This window comes from Otolemur garnettii, unplaced genomic scaffold, assembly GCF_000181295.1.
Source record: "Otolemur garnettii isolate 467f Iridium unplaced genomic scaffold, OtoGar3 scaffold00189, whole genome shotgun sequence".
Classification (NCBI taxonomy): Eukaryota; Metazoa; Chordata; class Mammalia; order Primates; family Galagidae; genus Otolemur; species Otolemur garnettii.
The window spans coordinates 1,410,276-1,417,489 of NW_003852584.1; positions in this window are offsets into that span (position 1 = coordinate 1,410,276).

The following is a 7,214-nucleotide window of genomic DNA, read 5'->3' on the forward strand; positions in this document are numbered from 1 at the left end:
AATTATCCCCTTACTCTCTAACTCAGAAACCACACATGCATGTGAAGAATGAATGCCTGGCCACGTCACCAGCCAGGGACAGCAAAGCCCAGTCCCCTGAAGCCTTTGTCTGTATAGAATCCTCAGGATCTAATATTTAATATTTAGAATTCTTAGGTTCCTGGGTGGCACCTGTGGCTCAGTAGGCAGGGTGCCTGCCCCATATACCGAGGGTGGCAGGTTTGAACCTGGCCCCAGCCGAAGTTGCAACAAAAAATAGCCAGGTGTTGTGGTGGGCTCCTGTAGTCCCAGCTACTCAGGAGGCTGAGGCAAGAGAATCACCTAAGCCCAGGAGCTGGAGGTTGCTGTGCGCGGTGACGCCACAGCACTCTACCAAGGGCGATAAAGTGAGACTCTGTCTCTTAAAAAAAAAATCCTTAGGGTCCCACTTCAGTGTGTACCACAAACCTCCAGCCTTTCCCTTGGCGTCTCCACTCAAGCTCTAAGGGCTTCCTGGGGAAAGACAGCAGGAGGTACGACTGGAGCAGCCATTTGGAATCAATCCTGCTCCCCCAGCCACTCATCACTGGAGATACTTAACCCCTCTGCTTCACTCCTCACCAGAGAAGCTACCTCTTAGGACAGTGGTTCTCAACCTTCCTAATGCCACAATGTATTTTCATTGTTAAAAAGGGGTTGCAACCCAAAAACTGAAAGAAAAAATAAGGGGGTTGCAACCCACAAGTTGAGAACCACTGTCTCAGGACCATTAACTGAGTGAATGGATTTCGGGCACTAGAACTCTGTCTGGCATGAGGGACAAAAGAAAAAAAAAAGGCTGAGTTCTCTGAGTTCCCACTGTGCACAATGAGTTCTGCCCAAGGTCACACCTAGAAGCAAGTACAGCACTGGAGACTGCGCCCCTGGTCCCCTGACTTTGGAAGGCAAGTGCTCCTTCCATCATGCCCCACTGAAAATGCAGGAATGTGAGCTGTGCTTTCAAAAATGAAGACCAGAATACGCAGATCCACAGAGATAACACAGGTAGGGGGTTACTCGTCCCACCTCTAGCTCCTGGTAACCACCTATCTGCATTATCTTATGGACTTGAACTGCTTCGTGGATACAGCGTTCCTTTCCAGGATGAAAATGTTTTGGAAGTAGATAGAAATAGCGGGTGCACAACACCGCAAATGCACTAAAAGCCACTGAACTGCCCACTAAATAATGGTTAACTGCATGTGATGTAAATTTCATCTCAAGCTAAAATATATATATTTAGGCTAATATATATGATTTGGAATGTATATATATATTCCAAACCAAGGGAACAATGACAGTAGCAGTCCCCCAAGGGTGGAACAAGACAATTCCACAGAGTACCCAGTCCCTACATTGAATCACACACTAGGAAGGCTACTCCCTGCTCACTTCTCTTTCTGATTATAGGAGGGGCATGTCTATTTGGTGTGAGGAGGTCCCTAACTTCTGTATCAGCCAGGCTCCTAACAGACACACCCCAGTAGGGGAGTCCAGGGAAGTGTCCTTGTAAGCCTTACTTCCCAAGAGCGAGTGTAGATAAATAATTCACCAGGGTAATTTCTGCCACCACAGGCGACATTCAGCAATGTCAGGAGAAATTTCTGGGTACAACTGGGAGGGTGCCCCTGCATCCAGTGGAAGAGAAGCCAGGGGCTACTACACACCCACAGTGCACAGGACGCCCCTGACAAACAAGAAGTACTGAGCCCACAGTGCTACAGTCGAGAAATTCTGCCCTACAGTATGACTCCCATTTCACAGATGATGAAACTGAGGCACCAAAACACTAAATAACTTGAACCTCCACTTGTGCTCTGAATCCTATCTCCTCACCTGCTCAAGAACAGGCTCCAGACTAGGCTCAGGGACTCACGCCTGTAATCCTAGCACTCTCGGAGGCCAAGGTGGGTGGATCTCTTTAGCTCAGGAGTTCAAGACTAGCCTGAGCAAGAGATTTCTTCTATTTCTAGTAGAAATTTCTTCTATTTCTAGTAGAAAAACTAGCCAGGCACCTGTAGTCCCAGCTACTTGGAAGACTGAGGCAACAGGATCACTTGAGCCCAAGAGTTTGAGACTGCTGTGAGCTATGATGCCACAGTACTCTACCCAGGGTGACAGAAGGGGTCTTTGTCTCAAAAATAAAAAAAAATTAAAAACATGCTCCGGCGATTGTCCCTTCTTCCCCACATCATCAGTTTTTCCTTTTCATGACACAATTCCTAGAGCATACAAGAATGTCATGTCTCGCCCAAATTTAATAAAACCCAGGCCTTATTTCCATGTGCCCCTCCAGCTGCTGCCCCACTTCCCCGCTGCCCTGTCCAGCATGGCTCTTTCCTCATGAGACCTGCCACACCCTCTGTGACAGTCACCCCTCCCCCAACTACTGTTCCCCAGCTCTGGCCCCTTTGGTAGACCTCCACCCTGCACTGAATTATCTACACAGTGGCCAGAACATCTGGACGCATAGATGAATACACAATAAAGGACTTACTGATATCACAGGACAGACACAATGACATTATGTGACTCATCAGTGTGCCCTGAAAACACTGCAGTGAACATGCACTTCTAAGCCATGCATTTGCATCTGCAGTGGGTCCTCTCACATGATTTGTGTTTCTGATTTCTGTTGAATAAACCTCTACTTTTAGCATGCCTCAGGAAACCTTCTGTAAAGAGCCACATAGTCAATATTTTAGGCTTTGTAGGCCAGAGGGTTGCTGTCACAACTGTTCTACCACCACCGTGTGAAAGCAGCCCCAGACAATGTGTTAATGAACGGCCTTTGTGCTGGATTTAATGGACCACTGCCCTAGCAGAAGTAATGATGGAAGGCAGCAGGGTTAAAAATTAAAACAATAGTGTCTGTGTGTGCAGACCTTACCGCCACCATGCCTCATGTTAGAGTTCCCCAGCAGACTGGAGACCATGCCCACATCTTAATCATGTTCCCATCTTCTCCCACCTCTAACCAGGACCACACACACTGAGCCTCACAGGGGACAAGCTGTCACTGCAGAATTCATACTCAGTTACATTGCAGGCATCTGGGATGCCTGGCACTACTGGCCCAGTGATGAGTTCAGTGTTGATGTTGACATTAACTTCCCCAAACCCCACTACCATTCCACACAGACGCAGAAAGAAAGCAGAAGGAAAGGAGGAGGAGGGCCGAGACTGTCCAATACATGTCAGAGACATGGGTAAGACCAAGAGGGTCCCCCACAATGCCCACCGGGTCAGGTGGAGGTGGAAATGAGCAGGATGGGCAGGCCAGGTGGAGACGGCCAGAGCCGGGCTGCTGCCTCTGTGGGTGGGCAGCTGCTACTCAGCTCTGGCTGACAGTTCCTCACAGCAACACCAGCAATGCTCCACCCCTGGCTTTTTCATGAGAAGCTGAAAATCCAGATTTTTATGTCAATTAGTTGGCACCTAATTATACTCTTGTTAGAGCAGTGTTCCAGCTGACTCTGTGTGAACCAAATACAACACACCTGGGGCCAGATCTGCCACCAATTTACCATAATGAGATACACATTTAACCTTCACGTCTACCTGGAAGGTGGGTGCTGGCAGCCCCACTGAAAAAGATAAAGGAACTGAGGCTTGAAGACATTGATCATTTTCCCAAGGGACAGCTTGGAGATGACAGACCCAACATATTACCCTAAAGTTCGAGCCTTCCAACCTCCACAAGACCAGATAAACCCCTTGGATGACTCAATTTCAACACAGAAAAAGGGCTCCCTTGCCCAAGTACCGCCAAAGGAAAACCAACCTCCTGATGATGGGCTCAAATGTTACCCTCTCTGAGAAACTTCCCTGCTAGGAGTCCTCTGAGGCCCACCTGCTCTCCACACTGTGCTCCTGTGGCCCTCCAGACCAACACACCCTGCTATAATCCCTACCATGGAAAGGATTACAGGGAATGTAAACTGGCTCCCTGCCCCCACCCTGGATTGTGAGCCCTCTCAGGGATGGGAAAGAGCCTCACTGAATCCCCACACAGAAGGAATGCTGAAGCTACACTCTAGTGGGGTTCCCCAAGTGGCTACTTTAAATGGAGAGGACCAGAACAGCACAGGACACAACAGCTGTTCTGTGCATGCAATGAACAGAGCGAGGCAGTGGTGTAGTCTGCTCGACGTCAGGGCACTGGCTCCCAGTACTGTGAGATGAAGTGGCACAGCTGGGCCAAGACAGAAAGACAGACGTGCTGCTGTCACACGATGTAAAGAGATGGGCTCTGCCTCAAGACGGACGGGCTCGAGCCATCCATGCGAGCTTATCATGTCTAAGATCAAAGGCAAAATAAGTGGGCAAATAACTGACTCTAGAGCAGGCAGTGGCAAGCATTTTCTGTAAAGAGTAATACAGTAAATATTTTAGGCTTTGCAGGCCATGTGGTCTCTGTCACAGTTACTCAATCTACTACTGTAGCATGAAAGTGGCCAGAGACGATAGTAAGTAAAGGGATGAGATTGTGTTCCAATAAAACCTTGACGATAGTAAGTAAAGGGATGAGATTGTGTTCCAATAAAACCTTATTTATAAAACAAGTATACAGCCCAATTCACCAATTCCTGCTTAGGAAAAAAACACTAAGAAGCAGTGTGCAAATACTTAAAAAGAAAACATCTTCCCTTATGGTTGAAGGAATGCAAATTAAATGCTTACTAATAACTATTACATGGCACCATTATTTGCGTAAATACTAAATTAACCAAGAAACTTTTTTTTTGGTCATTCTTTTTTTATTTTTTTGAGACAGAGTATCACTATGTCACCCTCAGTAGAGTGCCGCGGTTTCACAGAACCTCAAACTGAAATTAACCAAGAAACATTTAAAACAAAATTCCCCAATGCTGGATAACAAATTGTTAAGGAATTATTAAAATTATTTGGTTCAATAAAAATTAAGAATTGCTCCATAAAGACATCTTTAATGCAAATGCCATTCTAAAAAGAAGATAGTAAAGGTCAATTTGAGGATACACCAAATAATCAACCAATGCCTGTCTACTGAGTGGGGAACCCAAATTTCCAGCCAATCTCCACTGCCGGTAGAGCTGTCATCCTTACTGGTGCCATTTCAAACAAACACAACTGCTTTGGGAAAAAAACAATCAAGAATGACAAGGGTGTTACTGTAAAATTTTGGGAAATCACCCTAAAAACATGATCTAAAGGAAGGCAAACCACCAATCAAGAATGGCAACTAGACATTAGTGCTGTTTTTGGGAAATTGTCTAAAAACCTAAAGGAAGGAAAAAATACCCTGCACAAAAATGCTTTACTTATAACAAGAACAGAAAGAGAAAAAGAAGATAAGCTAAGTCTCTACAGGGACAGTCAATAAAGATTCTGCCTCATGCAAAATGATGGACTGATGACACTACAGACCATAAAAGCAATCAGTATGACGTCGGGGCAGCAATGTGGTGAGTTTATCCCGGATGTTACAGGGAAGGCAAGGGTATGGCAACAGGAAAGTCACTTCAGTCCATGTCAGTGCTTCTCTCAATCTTTTTTTCATTATTTCCCCCCCCTTAGGATACTTTTCAGACATTTTTTTCCTAATCACTCCCTCCATGAAATTTTAATACTATAGATATAATTTACGTCTGTTTACGTTCTACTAGCATATCTGTTCTTTACACTAAAGACTACTTTTGTTTGTTTCCCTCTGCTGCCCAGGCTAGAGTGCCCTGGCAGTAGCCGGCCTCACAGAAACCTCAGACTCCTGAGTGCAAGAGAAAGAGTAAATTTTTAAATCCTTCAAAAACCAATTTCCACCCTTTGTGGGTGTTATCACCCCCACTGAGAATGGATGGCCAATATAAGATGGTGGCGGATGGAAGGTACTTTATCTGGAATTATGTACAAATTGCCAAAATTTAGAGAAGTCCACGAAATCTTGGATTTTAGTTCCGAACTTGAAAGGCTCTAGGAATTTGATTTCCTTTTGGTTTCCCAGAAACAGTTCTGCATCAGGGAAGCAGGAGAGTCCGTGTTGGTGGGTTTGAGTCCATTGCCACTTGCCAGCGTAGGAGGTGGTCAACGTCTGCTGACATTACTCCATCAATCCCCCTTACTTCTTACATTCTTACATCCCACTATAATAAATCAGCCCAATGCCTTCGTGAGAGGAAAAAGAAATATGTTGATAGCATCACTTTCCTGCTTTGAATGAAAACCATGAGTGTTCTTTTTCCATTTACTTGTTTTAGCTGATCCTTTATTATAAGTACAAGCCACTGGTAGAAAGGTCTCAGTTAATGCCAACAAGAAAACCAAGATAGTCAACATTCCAGAAAAATAAGAAAACACTGTCAAAATATACATAAACATCAGGCAAGAAACAGCAGTAAATTACCCACTGAGCCCAAAACTCTGACACATCAGGCACAAGGAGTTTGTCTGTTCCACAAATGATTTTCTCTGTAGCCTGGCTTTCTCTACCCTTGAAACGGGGATTTTAATGTCCTTCTAACTTCAGAATAATTCCTGAAAAAATAATTACAGAGGGAAAGGAGCATTAGGGACCTTCAAGTATATAATCTTACAAAAGACAATGCTTGAAAATAATGACTTTCTGGTTCTACAAGTTCCACTTTCCCAGTGAGAGTAAAAGCATTATCTGGAAATCAGAATTCCTTAGCTTTAAGAAGCTGGCAAGCAAATATTCTTATCTTGCTTTAAAGATAAATAAATAAATTGTGACCACTACCACCCTAGGACAACTACCCCACACATGTCTGGCAAGTATCTTTTCTTCCTGATAATCTGTTCAATTTTACATGTACATCTGATAAGTAAAATGTTGTCTTTTAATTTGCATGAGGTATATATTTTAGTATAATTCTACATCTTGCTTTTTTTAGAGAATATTAACATTGAGAGAGCCGCAGTGACATGTATAAATCCATATTATTTCTTTTAACATCTTTGAGGTTTCCCATCATGTGACCATACAGACCACATAATGTTTGTCCATATCCTATTAATGGTCTTCTCAGTTGTCTCTGGCCTCATGATACCCATTTATATTGTGTGTGCATTACCTAGGGCCATTCCACCTTCCAGTTGTTTGCACTTAATGTATTGAGCCTTAAACCCATCTGACCTCTGCCTCTACGTAAACATTTTCAACTCAAAAATACAGCCCATCTCAACACAGAATTCCTGGC